The sequence below is a fragment of the Mus caroli genome, unplaced genomic scaffold (genome assembly GCF_978045245.1).
Source record: "Mus caroli unplaced genomic scaffold, Mus_caroli_1 scaffold_2, whole genome shotgun sequence".
Classification (NCBI taxonomy): Eukaryota; Metazoa; Chordata; class Mammalia; order Rodentia; family Muridae; genus Mus; species Mus caroli.
In genome coordinates, this window is record NW_028227257.1 from 70,429,911 (window position 1) to 70,449,005 (window position 19,095).

Below are 19,095 nucleotides of genomic sequence, written 5' to 3' on the forward strand. Positions count from 1 at the left end.
TGGTCTTATGACTTGCTGACCCTAAATACTGACCCTTCCTTCATCACCTTTTGGGTTTGGCCAGGCACTTGTTCACGGTGGTCCCGCTGCAGGGCCAGGCTGCTTGGGAAAGTTATGCTTGTCAAAAATCAATCCAATTCTCCTTGGCAACTGCAAAGGTAAGCTGTCACCAGCGCTGTCAACAGTCACAGCAGAAAGAGCTATTTATTCATTGCAGACCTTCATGAGTCACAGTCTGAAGATTCTGCAAACCTCCCCTGGCAAGTCAGACCCTGCCCCAGTCTCCCAGGAGAGTGCTTCCCACCCAGAGCCACTTCAACACAACAGACTCTTGGCGTGTGGCTGTCTAATCTTTGAGCTGCACAAGTGGTCATGTTATTAATGACTCTGAGTCACCGCTGAGGCCAGTCTTTGTGGAATGTGTGCAACGAGAAGGAGGGTGGTGCCTGCTGAATGCTGGACAAGAAGCAATCATCTCTGACCGTGGCTCTTCCTTATGGGATACTTTCCAAAAGGAACCTGTGCTTCATACGACGAGGCTTCATATCTGTCCACCTCTTGGTGACCCTTTTTTTTTGGTTTGGTTTTTTTTTTTTTTGGTTTTTTGAGACAGGGTTTCTCTGTGTAGCCCTGGCTGTCCTGGAACTCACTTTGTAGACCAGGCTGGCCTCGAACTCAGAAATCTTCCTGCCTATGCCTCCCGAGTGCTGGGATTCAAGGCGTGCGCCACCACATCCAGTGACGCATCTTTTAATACTCATTTGTTTGCTGGTATCAATCAGGGCTCAGAGAACTGCACCACATTCAGCTGGATCCTCCACTGGCTGAAGGTGAAAAAGACAGAGAGCTCAGGTTGTTTGGCCTTTTTTAATTTTAAGCATGAGTTTTAAATTTGGCTTTCCATCTTCCTCGTACATCTCTCTGCGATATGTACTAAACAGGACTACCTCTTTGGCATAAGAAAATTCCAAAACTTCTATTAGCAGCTCATGGAAAGCTTCTCTCCCTTTGTCCATGTAGTCATAGTTCAGTTTTTACTTCTTCTGATATGTCTTCCACATATCAGATAATATAATGCTTCATTTATCCCACTTCCAACTTCCTTAATGTAACTATTTATCATACTGCTAGTTCTAGCTACCCTATGAGACTGCAGAGTCTACCAACACAGGGGCCATCTCAGGACACCAGGGTCAAAAACACTCTCTGGTATTTCCTAGATCTCACAGGTAATCTATGCTAAGTGAGGTAGGAGGAAGGGATTGCCATCTATAGCACTCTATGACTAAATTTATCTGAAAACAGACCCCTGGACCTCCCAAAAAGGAAGGACAGGACGGAGCAGCAGGGTGGTTCAGATGTTTCTCCATCTGTAGCCCAACACCTTGAGAAAATAAAGCCTTATGCTTATTTTCTAATAAAAGGGAATGGTGTCGTCCTACCTCATGTGGCCTCATGAAAGAACTCATATAAGCCTGAGTTGACATCTGTAAGTTCCTTGGGACAGACAACCTACCCAGCACTGGGAGAAATGTTGAAGAACGTGGAGTCAGAGAAGAAGGAGCTCTTGGCAGACAAGCACACTATTTGATGAATGTAGAATGCTAAAAGGTCAAGGTTCTGTCTCAGAATACCAGTCTGCAGATGGGTCATGTTTGTGAGGGACCCACAAGTTCACCCTTGAAATTCCAATGCTGGTTGGAGAAGCCCCAGAAAATGAGGAGGCACACTGGCTCACATGGACATACACAGAGGCAGAACACCGATGGAAATTTAAAAAAAAAAAAAAAAAAGAATTATTCAATGAGGAAGAAGCCTGGTGTGCAGGCATGAGGACTGAGTCCAGATCCTGGAGACCACCATAAGAGCCAGGCAATGCTGTGTGCACCTATAAACCTATCTCTAAAAGAGACAGAAAAGGTTGAATCAAGGGAGATCCTTAGCCAGTTGTCTTAACCAAAATTCAGCATGCATTGAATTTTCAAGAGGCCCTATTTCAAGTGGGATAAGATAGTCACAAAGTAGGACACCTAATGTCCTCCTCTGGCATAGACACAGACACAGAGACAGACACAGACACAGACACACATACACACACACACACACACACACACACACACACACACACACTTCAGCAAATAGAGGAAAGGGGACGGTGGATAAAATAAGTTTCTGGTAACAGATCACAAGATTTTCCAGGACCCCACCAGGAAGGCCAGGATGAGAAAGATGAGGGATAGGAAGCTTAGGAGCCTAGCTTTAAAAAAAAAAATGCTGAGAGAAAGCCAAATGCAAAGCATAAGTGCCCTGGGAGGGTCTGCTTTTTGGCTACTGAACCAAGAGTTAGTCATTTCATATCCCCTCATCCCAGGTTTTCCACCAGTGAGGCAGGAAAAGCCATCCCCTATATTATAGGACTGTTGCAAAGATTAAAGAAAACTGTATGCTCACAGTTTTTGGCCAACACCAATTGTTAATATATATATATATATATATATATATATATATATATATATATATATATATGTATATATATATATATACACATATATATCACTATCATCCAATCATGAATAGGGACCAAGAACCAATCAAGTCCCCTTATTATACAATGTAGAATTCCTACCAGAATGATCACTGTCAGTCTAGAACAGCCATGGCACCCCAAGGTTTATCTGGATGCCTGACAAATGTCTGGACCGCCACCTGATTTTAAATCAGCCAGGAATCACTCACCCATTTCCTTCTTCTCCATCAATCCAGGTCACACAGATCTACCTCCAGTTATCTGTGCACTGCTACTATTTTGTCAGTCAGCACGGTTTCAGTTCTTCTTGGCTCCGACTGGACTGTGTGCCACAGTTCCCCGATATAGAACTGCAGGGAGCCTATGGATTCCATGCATTTGTCTTCTGGCTCCCGTAAAATTGTAACTCTTGGATAGAAACTCTCATGGTAGCTGAGCCCACCAAACTCCTAAAGGTCAGAGGCTGAGCCAGACAAAAGTGGTGCCCAGGAAAAGTGCATGGAACCCCTTGGCTGCACACTCCACGGCCGCAGCAGTTCATCATTGAAATGGGGCTCAAGCTCTAATTTCAACAGTAGAAATGAGAGTTTGCCTCAGACTAAAGGGCACGGAAAATGGATCACACTGTAGAAAGTGAATCTGGAAAGCTAAAATTCAACCTCAAATACAGGCTATCTAAAGATTCCAAAGGATAAACATATACCAAGACAGTCTCATACTATGATTGGCATCAAACAAATTTAATTTTTTAGATCTGTGATAAAAAGAGAAGGGAACACACTTTCTTTTTACCATATACTACACATCTAGTATAATCTAAACACAAACCCTACAACCTTAACACTCCTGTTTTTAAAGTAAATTGAGATATTCCAATCAGGACTTAATCCAGGCTGTTGAGCCTGGATTTACACCTATCTATATCTCCAAGCTCAGTGTCTATGCAATTTCATTTTCTAATTAAAAAAAAAAAAAAAAAGCAAAGTTCAGGGAACAACTACTATGCACACAAACTGTCACCGTTTGGTAGATACTGTGCCTTTCTCCTGTCCATTGAAGACTTGCTGAGATCCTGGCCAGCTACCAAACATCTGGGCTTTCTTCCTTTTAAGGCCCTGTCTGACATGTTCCATCTCCCTAGAGGCAGGAAGGTACAGCATACACATTAGATCTGGCTACCAAAGCCAGGTAGTCTGTGTTCAAATCCCATACTTGTTAGCTCTACCATTACTAGCCAGATGTTCTCAGGCTAAATGTTTAGGTTATCTGTGTCTCCTGGCAGATTGTGAAAACTAACACATCCTACAAGGACACAACCAGACACACAACTAGGGCTCAACACATTTTAGCTGCCACAGTTAAGAGTCAATTTTATAAAAGAATGGACAAGGGTGGCTTAGCCTCATTGTGCAGACTGAGGAAACTGTGATCGAGAACAGTTAATATCTTGCCTAAGAGTCTCCTCCTCAGAGACAAGGTCAGAAGGCCAGGATTAGGTAAGGATACAGGGTATCTTCAGCCTCCTCATCCAGAGCTCACGTGCCTCCTGCTTGCTGATCTATAAAGCAGAAAAAGCATGTAGGCTGCTAATTCAAGGCTTAGTTTCCTGTTCCCAAGGTTCACCCTTATACAGGCACCACTAAGAAGTCACCCCAAACCTCCATTTATTTATCAACCTGCATGCAATGCTATCCTCACCACTTAAAAGCTGCTCAGGAACCCTCTGCTTAAAAGCATTTCAAGTTCCATCAGAGAAACAAGTTCACGCTGACATCTTGCCTTCATATGCCTGTGAAAAACCTGTTCCCTATCCCCTAATCCCTGCTGAGGAGTGCTCTTCTGTGGTCCTTTCTTCTAAGGTTTCCATCGTTGGGTGTGGGTGTTCTCTCAAAGCTCTTTGAAAACTTCTCCCGCCCAGAGCATGTCAAAATCAGAGAGGAAGGAGTGCTGCCAAGAGCTTCGACATTTACATAAACTCTTAATCAGCCCTCAGGTTCACCACAGTGGACACATCAGTTACACTGCTGCCCTGGCAAAGGACCAGGACCTCAAATTATGCTGCTTCGCCTCTGAGATGCAAGGGGACCTTGGAAAATCACGCTCTTTGGCTGTTACTTGAGCTGCCGGAACAGGTTCCAGCTTCTCCCTGTTTAAGAGTCCTATCCTGGGCAGGATTTGTGTTTATTTGTTCATTTTGGTAAATTTGTGTTAGCTTGTTGTGAAGGAGAGGGTGCTGGAGACACATTTATGGATAAATAGATATGAACCATGACTTCATGGATGATTGAAGCCCAGTAATGAAAGATACAAAATATAGTGTAGAGGGAATAGCAACTTTGTCTTCCAGTGGCATCTCCCTCGTGTTTGTATCTCTTCATTCTTGACAAATTTTCTACTTTTTCTAGCATTGTATCTTTCCTGTTACTGAACCCTATAAAGGATGTCTGTGACCATCCCCCATTTACAGACAAGAAGAATGGGGCTCAAAGAATACAGATGATTTGCCCCTGACTACATAAAGGCTATGAGACTTGAATCCAGAGGTCTGGGTTCAAGATACAAGTTGTTCAGCAACTCAGCTTTGCAAGTTTGCTGAAAGCAGAAAACAAACTTTTTGTACTGCCGTTTTCATTAAAGACATTAGACATGTGTACGGCTAGGACTGACTCCTGAAGTCTCTTCTGCCCTATGCCCCACTCCTCTCCCTTTCTGAATCATAGTATCCCTACTGTCTGCCAGGTATGGTTCCAGCACTATACACTTCTGAAGTCTCTACCGCAAAGTATGAGGTAGCTGCTTTATTGTCCTCCTCTTCACTTAATGACAGGAATATTGAGTTATAAAGTTGATTAACCACTTAGCCAAGGAGACCCAGTACTAACTGGCCCAGAGATGCAACTAACCCAAGTAAGCTAAAATCCAGAGACTTTGAACATTACATCATTCGTGTAGTCTTGATGTTTCATGAACCCTTTTTACATTTGCTTAGAAAGCATCCACTTGTTTATATATTCCCAAATCTAATGTCCTCTCCTTTACATTCTGCAGCCAGCTGTCCTGATTCACCAGCCATTTGGTGAGAGTCAGTCGTCTCTGCTATCCTGTGTTTCTGTTACCCTGTGCTCTACTACCCAACACTCTCACAGAAATCCTCAATTTCACCTGTTGGCTTCAGGCCATCTCCAGCAGTTGACAGTGGTGGGGCTCAAGTTGCCCAGGGTAGTGTCACATAGTGATACCTGAAACGTGACAGAGGTGCTGTCATTATGAAATATACATATATGTGTGCATATATATATGAATATCCATATTGAATTTCTTCCCCCATCTATCTCTTTCTCTGTCTCCCTGTTCCTATCCACCCCCACTGCACCCCCATGTGTGTATGACACATACTTGACAAGGGCTCTGCCACCTAGGTAAATCCCAAGCCCTTCCCATTTTGTTTGCAATGTTGAAAGACAAAAGAAGAGGCACTGGATTTGAAGGAAGACTAAAGAAAACTAGAAGTTCTAATTTCTTTCCCCTCTGAATATATATTTTTGGAAAAAAAATCTAAAGTTATCCTAGAGTGTTTAGGGCCTTCCTAGTCTGAGCCTTGGCTGTCTGCGCATGTCATTGGCCTGCCTATTGAAGAGAGCTAAATGCCTCAGCAGCAGTCAGCAGCAGGCCCATGAGACTGGAAAACGGAGCACAACACGGAAGTTGGTATGTGCTGTGATTGTTCCTGAGCAGCAGGGACAGTGGCTGCTCTGGGCACTTCAGGAAGTATTTGCTCTAAGAGGCCCTTCCAGCTATTGTTGTGAAGGCCAAGCATGCTGGGCTGGCACCAGGACAGGTGCCTACTCCAGGCCAATGTTCTGTCCATGGCATTTTGGGGTACAAGGGGCAGTAAGACTAAGGCGCAGGTGGTGGGAAGAGAGTGAGGAATATCGGAACCAGGATACAGCCGCAGGCTTGATCTTCTGTTAACTTCGGCTCTTAATTCCAGGAACCCCTGCCTCTAGGTTTATTTCTGTGTCTTCCTGCCATGGGTTGCGGTGATTGATGAGAAGCCAGATGTTCCTGGCAATTGCCTGGCTGGGCCAGCGGGATTTATCCAGTAGCATAAGAAGCGAGGGTTTAGGAGTCCCAGGTCTTCTACGTGAATGCTGCCCTTGCTTCTATGTGTGCCCTTGAGCTTCCTCTTCCTCTTCCATAAAGAAGGCCGATAACCAGCTTGAGTGACTATGAGGGAGAGATAAGCTGAGATTGATGAACCTGTCCAGAACACAATGGCAGAGGGAAAATGTCAGCTTCCTCCCTTCTCCTGAGCAGCTGGACCCGGGAGGAGCAGGCGTGGGGAGCTACTTGGGTAGTACATATCACATTTCCCTGGGTTCCTCCCTGTTGAGCCTGCTCCAGCCTGAATTCTCCTGACAGCTGCCCTGCTTCACTGCTCGGCCTTGCCCACCACTCCTAATTGAACAAAGGAGAGCCTCAGCTTTCCTCTCGGGAGAAATAAATATGAAGCAAAATGATGCAATCTGTGACTCTCAATGGCACAGGCCACAGAGCCAGGCCAGGCTGGGATCCTAAAATCATGCCAGGAATGCAAGCCAGGACCTTTCATTCCCATGAATCTAAGCAACCTCTCCACCAGGCTGCAGCTCAGTCTCCTCAGTCATGCGGATTTAGGTCACTAGTTCTGACACTGAGGTGCAAAACCAGCCAGAATCAGGAACTGAGTTCTTAAGAATGGCTTCTAACAAAATGACTTAGTAGTAGGTGTTTGTGGAGAGATAAATAGCATTCTTTAAGAGTTTATGGGGGCGCACTGTCAGAGGTGAAAGGGAGAGTGGAAGGGGAAGGACTCTGCGAGGGGAACTAGGAGGGAGGGCAGCATTTGGGGTGTAAATAAATAAAATAAATAATGAAAAAGACTATTGTGTGAATGTGTGTGTATGTGTGTGTGTGTGTGTACACTCATGTGTGTAAAGACGCACAAGCATGGAGGCCAGAAGAGAGCATGAATGTCTTCCTGTATCATTTTCTTTCTATTTCTCTAAGGCAGGGTCTCTCCCTGAACCTGGTTTTTGAATTTTCAAAGATAGGGTATGTTGACACTTCCTCTAAGCTCCGTCCACCCTTCAGTTACCTGACAGCAGCCAGGTGTGCCTGACTCACAATAAAAGAGGCTGCTTGTCCCCTCCTTACTCTCTTGCTCTCTTCTCTTGCTCTTACCCCTTACCCTCTTCCCCATTCCCTCTCCCCCCTTTCTCTCCATTTGCTCATGGGTTCTCTCTCTCTCTCTCTCTCTCTCTCTCTCTCTCTCTCTCTCTCTCTCTCTCTCTCTCCCTTTCTCTATTTCTACTCCCCCAACTTCCCTCCCCATTCCCTAAATAAAGTCTATTCAACACTATACCTTCATGTTCGGCTGGTACCCTGGTGGGGGAAGGGATGCCTCAACATGGGCCCACAGAGCCCTTCCCCTACACCATACTGAGCATCCTTTCTTTTTATTTTTGTATAAAACACAACAGAGAAGAAGATAGGAAGTCCCCCAAACCTCCCTATCTCTGCTTCTCTACTGATCTGGGGTTACAGGCATGCTCAGAACACACAGCTTATACTGCAGCTACTGGAATCCAAATTCCTGTCTTCATGATGGTACAGCAAGAGCCATTAAGCACTGACCCATCATTTCAGCTTTTGCCAGGCATCTTTTTAAAATCTTCAAGTTAGCTCATTTAAAGTGTCACAAGCACATATCCATTTTACAAAAACCCAAAAAACAAAAAAACAAAACCTGAGTCTCAAGGCTCAGTCATTGGATAGCAACCACAAAATTAATGAGCTGCCCATCACATTGAAACCGATTTATAGTCTAGTATTTTCAATTTTTCCCATAGCACAACTAACTCTTAAATCAAATGAAACTTGGAGTGTCTTTTCTTCCTGAGAGACATCATAAAAATAGAATTTCCCACAACAAAGCCACCTTCAAGAACTACACTGAGTTTGAAGAGACAAGCTGAGGCGAGAGTAAGTCGCTAAATTCAGAACATGGACCCTCTCAGGCCCTCAGAGTCCCTCGTTTGCAAGGAGACAAGCAAAATGCATTTGACTTTAGAGGAGATCCCTTCCTGCCCTGGCATTCCAGGAGCCTAGGGAACAGTGACATTCGTGGAGCGTGTCCTTGGCACTAGATGCTGGGCTGCATTTTTCTATAACCATGGCCAGCACTGGCCGAGCACTGGCTGTTTGCCAGGCCCTGCTCTAAGTGCTGTGCTCCTTGTGTTTGTCTCACTTAACACCCAGAACAGCACTAGAAGAAAGGCAGTGTTATTTTCTTCTGCTAGGGCTCTGAAGCACAGATTGAAGGGTCAGAATGCATTCAGAGTCACCATATTAGTGAAAGGTGTTTGGGGGCTTGAATCCAGTTTTGCCTGGCTCCATTAACACCTGTCTTTGATGACTGCATCTCTCACCGTGCCCCCTTCAATGTCAGGCAAAGACTTTTGCCAGGAGCAAGCAATGTTGGTTTTCAAGTTCCCACTAGTGGTCCATCTGCAGTGCGCTCTTTTTGTTCTTCTTTGCAATCATCAGTCATGAGTGTGACTTAAGTAGGTTGGGGAGAAGGAAGTCCCCAGCTGCTGGATGTAATGCCTACAGCAATAATCTACCCACAGTCTTTCCTGTTGGCTTCATGGCAACACAAGCAATGTACTATCTTTGAAAATAAACAACCCAGTTGGGAGAGAGGCCTTTTTAGTTCTAGTCCCCACAGGGCTAAACAGTGGGCCTGAAGCTATGGGTATCTCCTTGAGCTGGAGAGCCAATTCCATGTACTCAGAGTGAGCAGGTAGAGAAACTTGAGAATCACAGGGACATCAGGGAGAGTTCAGTGAATGGTTGCTTGCAGGCCGAGGACAATATGAACCTGATTATACTCTGCCCATATGGCTTTGGAATCTGCTTCACATTCCCCTCAGACCCCATTCCAAACTAAGACAACCAAGAGACTTTAGGAGGTACCCAGCCTGAGCAGACTCCCCACGGTAAAGGAATAGTGAAGGCCTGAAAGTCCCAGGACTGTTGGTCTCAGGAGGGAACACTGCAGTGGCTGACTAGCTTGCCAGGGCAGGCCCCCCTGGCTCAGACACAAATCCCACTTATCCCGTGGGCTGCTCTCAAATGGGTCAGCAATGGAGATTCTCTCAGCCAGAGGGAAGAGGTCCAGCAAGATTTTCAGGGAAAGCTGCTGAAGAAAGGCTCTCAGAGCAAACCATGCAGGGCAGGCAGCTTAAAGTGAAAGAAACGTCCAATAAAAATGCCTTTCTGTGAGCTCACTCACTGCAAGTCACCACATTGCCTGGTCACTCCCCAAGAACAATTTCTGCCATTCATTCACAGCCTCTTCATTCTATCAACTGAAATTGAAGGGAGAAAAGGGGTGGGGCGGGGGGTAATTTCTGGAATAAAACCGCAAGTGTCCTCACTTTAGAAAGCAATGTAGGCATGTGGAGAATCTCACTTCTCACCCCCTCCCCTCCCAGAGGCTAGTCCTGACTCCTTTCTGTGAATAGTTTTTTGAACGGGGCACTAAATTATTGTTACCTGCACCGCACTATACCCATCTATCACTTGGTAAATGCCGGTTGGCCTTCACACATGCTGATGTCATTTTGTTTCTGAACCCAGTGGGAACTTTCAGTCCTATGGAACTAATTTGAAAGTCCAGATTAGCACACTGTGCCTTCAAAGATACTAAACAAATCCCCTATGCTTCCGAGCCTTGGCAGTTCCCCTAAAACCAAGACAAGTACTAGAGCTACCTGTCTACCTCAAAACATTGTTAGTTGACCCAGAAGAGATGATACATATACAAGACACCTAGAAGAAGGGAGGAACTCTAAACTCAAAATCAGCTCTTCCCCCACTCCTCCTCACACAAAGCAAAGGAAATATTGCAGTAATGAAGAATAAAGCCAACCATGAAAATGTCCTTGCCCAAACCTCCTTCTGCTTGAAGTGACTACACTTCTGTTTTCCAGTCCCAACATCTACCAGCATATCCCCCAGATTCCATATTGAGGCTCCCTATACTGAAACCTTTTCTTTTCCAAGACCCATTAGAGATACCTACATGTGAATGAGGACAAGGCTGAGAGCTCACCTTAAGTCCTTGCAAGTGCCTGAGCCCAGGCGCCAAGGCTTTTCCCTGTGTGTCTCATTGACACTGTGCCCTGCAATGGTACCTTCACTGCTGTATGCTCTAGAAATGTCCTTCTCTTGATGGCTGTCTATTACCTGCCAAAGAGTATCCTAGCTCCCTCTACCCACTCTTACCTCCCATTCTACGAAAGGTGTCAGAAAAACATCTTTTAGCAAGAGCGACTAAGGTTTAGGCTCTGACAATACAACTAGAGTTTGAATTGTGGCTCCATGAGGACACATTAAAAACACTCACTTAAAATCTTTCTCACATTACCTGAGACTTAGTAAAATTACAGTGCTGTATTGTGTTTTATGTCCTGGTCACTGCAGGTTTATAGACCATTTGCATTCTTAGAAGGTAGCAGATTGTTTTGCAAGCTCTTCATCAAGCAAAAGGGGGATTAAAAACAACAACATAAAATTTAGAAACGAACGCTTTCTAAGTTTTTATTTTTATTTTTAAAAAAGATAAAGCACATGGATTGGTTAGATTCTGTTAAACTTTTCTTCAGTCTTCAACATACACTTTGGGGTAAATGCTTGCTTCCCAAAAGGGTAACAGACCACCCAAGTTGCTGCCCACCGACCAGAACTTAATCCAAGTCAATCAGATTTCAGTGCCAACAGGGTGTTTGTTACATTGCTGCTTCTCACATACCTACTTTAAAAAAAAAATAGTACTCAGCACTTTTTCAAGGCAGAGAAGATGGAAGTTTGGGGTAGAAAAGAAAATGGAGCCTGAATTAGACATGGTGGTTCATGTGTGCACTGCCAGCATTTGGTAGACAGAGGCAGGAGGATCAAGAGTCAAGGTCACTTTTAGCTACATAGTAAGTTGTAGTTCTTGGACATTGTTTAGGCAAATAACTGAGAAGTTGTTAGGCATTGGAGACACAGTCATGTTCTTGCAGAATCAACAAAGCAACAGCAAAGGAATTGCTCAGGAAAGGAAAGTAGTCGGAAGTGTGATGGCATCCTTAACAGTCACAGTGTGATGGTGTCCACAGCAGTTACAGTCACAGTGTGATGGCATCTGCAGCAGTCATAGTCACAGTCACAGTCACAGTCACAGTCACAGTCACAGTCACAGTCACAGTCACAGTGTGATGGCATCCTGAACAGTCACAGTGTAATGGTGTCCACAGCAGTCACAGTCACAGTGTGATGGCATCCTGAACAGTCACACCAGTCACAGTCACAGTCACAGTGTGATGGTGTCCACAGCAGTCAGAGTCACAGTCTCAGTGTGATGGCATCTGCAGCAGTCATAGTCACAGTCACAGTCACAGTCACAGTGTGATGGCATCCTGAACAGTCACACCAGTCACAGTCACAGTCACAGTGTGATGGTATCCACAGCAGTCAGAGTCACAGTCTCAGTGTGATGGCATCTGCAGCAGTCACAGTCACAGTCACAGTGTGATGGTGTCCACAGCAGTCACAGTCACAGTCACAGTGTGATGGTGTCCACAGCAGTCACAGTCACAGTGTGATGGTGTCCACAGCAGTCACAGTCACAGTGTGATAGCATCTGCAGCAGTCACAGTCACAGTCTCAGTGTGATGGCATCTGCAGCAGTCACAGTGTGAGTGATGGCATCCACAGCAGTCACAGTTACAGTCTCAGTGTGACGGCATCCGCAGCAGTCAGTCACAGCCACGATGGCATCCACAGCTAACTCTGCAAACACACAGTGTTGCTGCCTGTGAGTGCAGCTGGCATTCACACTAGCTTGAACCCCCTTTTGGAAGGGTGCCAGACATCTTGTTTAAATTCTGCTGAGTCCACTGCGAGGGACAGTGGTGTCTGTTGTGTGTTTGAGATGCTGCTTCTCCGTGGGTCCAGCCCTCAGGGAGGCACCATTCCAAAGCACTAAAGCAAACATGCCTGAGCCTCTACCAGTTCCCAGCCTTTTCGGTTATGGAGGCTGGGAACAATGGTCCAGTGAGCAGAGCAGGAGGCTGGGCAACGAAGGACTTTGTGGACACATTATCAGCTGGGGCATTAGTTATGATTAATTTTTCTCTTTAGTGTTTGCTAGAGCACTGAGCATGCATTGCTCCACTGACTAGAAAAGAAGTTAAATGTGTTCTTTTGTTTGTGTGTTTATTTGTTTTTAAACCAATGTGGTCATTTTTGAGTTGTGGGAGTACGTGTGATTTGTGTGGCTGCCTCTTGCTTTGTTTGTTTTAAATTTTACTACATTAAACATATAACGCATTAAGGTTTAAAAGGGGAAAAAAAACTATGAGCATTCTGAGAAACCAAACACTAACTGCATGTGACTGTGAGTTTTTACTCCCTTGGCTTGTAGGTCTCCTGTCACAACATGTTAGAGTCAGAATTAGGAAAATTCTCCTGCCAGGAGGGGTGGCTACCACCCAGGGGTGTTAGACACAGGTAATGCATGCCAACAGCATCCCTAAATAGGCTAGTGCACCATCTAAAAGAAACTAATAGCGTTCAATTTGTTTTGCCTTATTTTTTTTTTATTAGTAAATGGTGGACTTGGAGATGTCTTTCCTCAAATCCAAATTTATGTTGTTAGTTAGCTCCATTCTTCAAACTGGGAAGGAACTGTCCAGACTCTCTAGAGAAATCTTTGAGGGCTGCTGACTTAAATGTGCACACACGTGAACTCTTCAAGGGTATAATTTTGGCCAGGAAAGAATAGACTTGGCCAAAGGCAACACTTTCAACTTTATGCCTTTTCTTTCCCTCCACACAGAAAGGAGGAGAGAGGACATTAATGGAAAAGAGGGGCAAGAGAATGTCATGAAAATTGTGTCAACGATTGATCTTCTGACAATAGGTAACACAAAAGAAACCTGGAAATGGCTCTTTCTGACCATCTCAATTTCCACATGAGATGGCAAGTCCCGTAGAGTTTGTTCAGGAATTTGCCCTTTCTGGGTATTCGGTGAAAGAAGCAAGACTGAAAGTCATACTTCCCACTTCTGGGCACAGCTTACTGACAGCACCATCTACTTTGCTTTTTTGTGCAGGTTATATGGATCCTGCACCGCTCATTACAAAGGTCTGCACGTTTAAAGGATTAAACATTTGGATGACTACTTGAGAGTATTCCTTCAAAGATATTTCTCTCAGAAGAGGCAGATCAAAGACGGCAAGAGGAGGCTGTGCCAAGTATAGCATCTTGCCCTGGCATCAAGAAACGCTGACTCAGAGTGGCTGAAAGTGCATTGGTGTGGTCACATTCAGGGACCGTTTAAAAATTACATCACCAGTGATCCTGTTTCCTCCCATCTCCTGGCTCTCTCTGGGTTGGTGCCATCTTCCCTCCACAACTAGGTCCCTGGGTAGCCCAAAGTCAAACTCTCAGAGCAAGTCACAGTCCCCTCTTCATGGACTTCAGTTCTCTGACCTGTCCAAAAAAAAAAAAAAAAGCTTGGTTACTAGGTAGACCACTTTGAGTCCTTTCTACGACAGTGTTTCTCAAAAGGTGGAACAAAGCAATTTTCATTAGAATACCCTGCCTAGCCTGTTGTTGAAACTAACTGACTAGAAGTCTTTGTGCTTATTAATGCTTGAAACCAGAGTGTTGGAAGATATTTTTGTGCACTATGCATTCAAATGCTGATTTCTCAACCCAGAAATCTGGTTGCAGTCCAGTCTTTATTATGAAGCATTTTCAGACTCAGTATTTTGTAAAACGTTGTTCTCTATAACCTTCTATACCTGGGAAGGAGAAAAAAAGATGGGACTATTTCTAGGCAGATGGGTGGGGGGGGGGGGGCGTGGGGAGAGGGAGGGAGGGAGAGAGAGAGAGAGAGAGAGAGAAAGAGAGAGAGAGAATGTGTGTCTCAGGTGGGGACCAAGGAGTTGCAATCTGCACACAGATGAAGAAGGAGGTGTCAAGGTGTCTTAGTTTGGGTTTATTGCTGTGAAGAGACACCATGACCAAGGCAACTCTTATAAAAGACATTTAATTGAGGCTGGCTTACAGTTTCAGAGGTTCAGTCTATTATCATCATGGTGGGAAGTATGGCAGTGTCCAGGTAGATATGATGTTCTAGAAGGAGCTGAGTGTTCTACATCTTGACCAAAGGCAGTCAGAAGGAGACTGACTCTCCTTGTACTGGGTGGAGCATGAACACAGGACCTCAAAGTCCACCCCTACAGTGACACATTTCTTCCAATAAGGCCACACCTATTCTAACAAGGACGCTTGTACTAATAGCGTCACTCCCTGTAGGCCAAGCATTCAAACACATGAGTCTATAGAGGCCAAACCTATTCAAACTACTGCACAGGCCAAGACAAAGATGGCAGGCAATGGACCACATGGTTGGAAAGTAGGCCAGGCCAGCATTGTTGGGTTAGAATAGCTGAATGTCTGCCCAGCTATAGTGCCTGAAACTTTTAATAAATACAAAGGTCTTCATGTCATTATTCAGAGGAAGGACAGGTGTAGAAAAGCCTATACTTTCACACAGAAGCAATCCTGGTTGGTGAGTCTGAGATTCATTTTTGCACTTCAAAAAGATTGCCTAAAATAAAATAAAATAAAATCCCACAAAAGTCAAACTTCATACAAAGACAAATATGAAGCAGAGACCTTACTTACATGGTCCTAAAAAAATTTATTATCAGACTTTTCACAGGAAACATTTGCTAATTCCTGAATTACAGGGAAAAAAGTGGAAGGGGAGAATATTTGAACAATTTACAGGGCTGCTGAAGCCAAAAATGCCTATGAGCAGGAGTTTTCAATGTTCCATCAACTCCATGGATGAACGAACAACATAAACCAAAATGTCCCAAAATTTAACTTAAAACAATTGTTTCCCAGAGGACTCTGTCTAGTTCATCTAAAGTCTAATAGCATAAGACCAGCAGGGCACTATAACTTAGGAATGACAAGTTCCTCCCCCATTCTCTTTGCCCTGAAAGCTACCAGTTAGCTCTTGCATCCATTATGGGGAAATATTTTACACCCAGCCTTCTGTGGCTTTTCCATTCATTACCCCCAACTGATCTAGTCATGCTAGCACGTTCCTGGACCTCCTTATTCAAGGTCCCACAGGTTTGTGAGCAAGTGGTTAATAAACTTCAGTCTAAGCCTCAACTTTTTCATCTGTAAACTGAGCATATAAATGTACGGATTGCAGGAACCTATGATTATATATGAGCACAAAATTAGATGCTTCAGACTCTCTCAGTAAGTGCTCACAAAATCTCATATGCGTTTTTTTTGGTGACATGTGCCATCTTTCTCTAGACTGGATGTTCTCAAGCCCTAAGAGCATGAGTGAGTCTGGAGGACTCATCAAATCCCAGTGATTCTGACTCAGTAAATCTTGGGGTCAGCCTGTGAGACTCAGATTTCTGCAGGTCGTGGTGGACAAAGCTCTGGGAACCACGCTTTGAGAACTGCTTCTCTAGGTGCTCCATTAGAAATGCCTCTGTCTCTCTGAGGAGGAGGGATTGTCTGGGGGGGGGGGAGTGAAAGGTTGGGGGGAGGGTGCACATGCACTCGCATACTCATGTACTCATGGTTGAATATCCTTTCCTGTTAATTTACTCCCCTGCCTGTAAACTTGATCACAGTTCTACCTTCCTGGGGCAGCTTTGTCTGCCAGTTCCCCACTCCTAACTGTCTGAGGAGACAGGCCAGCAGCTCCCTTCCAACTCATACTAAGCTTGTGGCTCCTTTCTCTGTGCTGAACAAACAGTTGGTTCATCTTCCCAGGATTTCCCAACTACAGCAAACAACATTAAATCAAATTGTAAGGAAGTTGACTCGTTCAGTTGTCTCCTGACTCTGCTGAGGAGAGCTTCTATCTCAGGCTGAAGTATCTTTATTCCCTTGCTCAGAGTCTCAGTAATAATTCCATCTTCATCACCATCACCATCACCACCACCATGATCAGAGCCATGGCAGCTTCATTCCATAGAGGGAGTTCTGTGTACCTGGAAGTGGCTTTAAATACAAACATTTATGTAACATAAATTCACCTAATGTCCAATACTCTCTGAAAAAAAAGAATCATTATTCCTAAGCTGCAGGCAAAGAAACTGATGCACAGAAGCTAATGTGGCTTATAATTACATGACTTTTGAAGAAGGAGAGCCAGGATTCAAATCTATGTAGTTCCAGAGTATGTGCCCCCTCTTTCCAAGTGTTGCCTGTATTTCTGTCTTTCATGTCTGTTACAGTGCTAGGAATGAACCTAGGATGTCGGTTCCTCTACTGTTGAGTTCTATCTGATGGCCTTGCTTTGCCTTTTTATTTTGAAACAGGCTCTCTTAGTCGTCCGTTCTGGCTTTCAACTGGTGCTATTGATTGCGTAAGCTTTGGACTTGTAATCTCCCTCCTCCTGAGTAGCTGGAATTGCAGGCCTGTGCCCATTAGGTCCATGCTCTTTTTTTAATTAATTAATTAATTAATTAATTAATTAATTAATTCACTTTACATCTCATTCACTGTCTCCCTCCCCACTTCCCCCTTCCACAATCCTTCCCCACATCCTCCCTCCCCTTCTCCTCTGAGAGGGTGGAGGTCCCCCCAGGTATCAGCCCAACCTGGCACATCAAGTCTCTGCAGAGCTAGATGCTTCCTCTCCTACTGAGGCCAGACAAGGTAGTCTAGCTAGAACATATCCCACAGACAAAGCAACAGCTTTAGAGATGGTCTCGCTCCCATTGCTCGGGACTCACACGAATACCAAACTTCACATCTGCTACATATGTAGAGAAGGGGATGTCTATGTCCAGCTTGTGTATGCTCTTTGGTTAGTGGTTCAGTCTCTGAGAGCTCCAAGGGTCCAGGTTAATTAACTCTGTTGGTCTTCCTGTGGAGTTCTTTTCTCCTTCAAGCCTCCCAATCCTCCCCTAATATAAAAGGGTCTTCAAGCTCCATCCACTGTTAGGCTATGAGTCTCTTCATCCTTCTGAGACAGCTGCTGGATGAAGCTCTCAAAGGACAATCATTCTAGACTTCTGTCTACAAGCACAGCAGGTTAGCATTAATAGTGCCAGGGATTAGTGCTTGCCCATGGGATGGGTCTCAAGTTGGGCTGATTATAGTTTAGCTTCAGTCTCTGCTCCACTCCCGTCTCTGTATTTCTTGTAGACAGGATAAATTCTAGGTCAAAAGTTTTGTGGATAGAGTGGTGTTCCTATCACTCTACTGGGGTTCCTATAGCACATGCTGGTGAGGATGTGGAGCAAGAGGAACACTCCATCATTGCTAGTGGGAGTGCAAACTTACACAACCACTTTGGAAATCAATTTGTTGGTTTCTCAGAAAACTGGGAATTGGTCCACACTCTTAAACACAATGGCACAGCAATAGCTCTTACATCATTTGTTTTTATTCTTTTATTCCTGTCTTTTATTTTTGGCATCTTAGCCTGCACTGTAACAAAAAAACAACAACACAAACACAAATTAAGACAAGAGAAATACATTTCTCAAGAGTTCTTAAGTCCGAGAAGTAAGAGAGAATAAAGGCACTGAGTGTTTAGCCTATCTCATGGCTTGCATAGATTTAACCCATTAATGATTTCCTCACACAAGGCACAAAAATTTTGTCTCTTTGAATGCATTAATAATAAACTCAGAGTCATAGATAATACATTGGTGTTGCTTTAGGGAAAGAAGCCAAAGTGCTTCCCCTGGGTCTCATTCAACCAAGAGTGAGTCCAAATTGTCTGTTGTATGAATCTGAATCCTTGCCTGCCTAAAGGCTGTCTTGTGAAGTTGTCCCTTTGTCTGTGTCTGTACCTGTTTGTCTGCCTGTTTAAATGTATGTGAATATGTCTGAGTAGGTCTCTGTTGTGTCTGTCCCTATTAAAAGGATTTTCTTTCCTTTTAACAACACAGAAAGCGTCACATGGGGAAGTAATGAGGGATACTTTACAGAAAATTTACGACAGTTTTATAAGGTATTAAATCATCAACTCCAAATGACCTCGAATGACCCATAAAACCAAAAGTATTACAAACATCTTCAACTAACAAGTAATATTTACATGATATTGTGGATATTCACATATAAGGTTGCTTTCGGTCTATTTGCTGTTTACAGCAAGTGATTATCATAGCATGTATGCATTACTGTTGGGTCAAGGATGGAAGAGTATACAACGTACGATTACAGTTTCCATTAGTTTAGATTGTAAACATGCGTCTACAAAGGAAATCCAAGGCAACTAAGGTTGGTTGTTACATTGTTCTCTTAAGGAAGGTTAAACAAACAGGCTGAATACACAGTAGGACAGAGTCTTAAGTAAATTCTAAAGTTTGGTTTTTATTAACTCTGGGTATGAGGTCCAGCAAAAGCTCCAGTCTCTTACAATGTAAGAGATATTTTATAATGTTGCCATTGCCATAGTAGCTGGTAA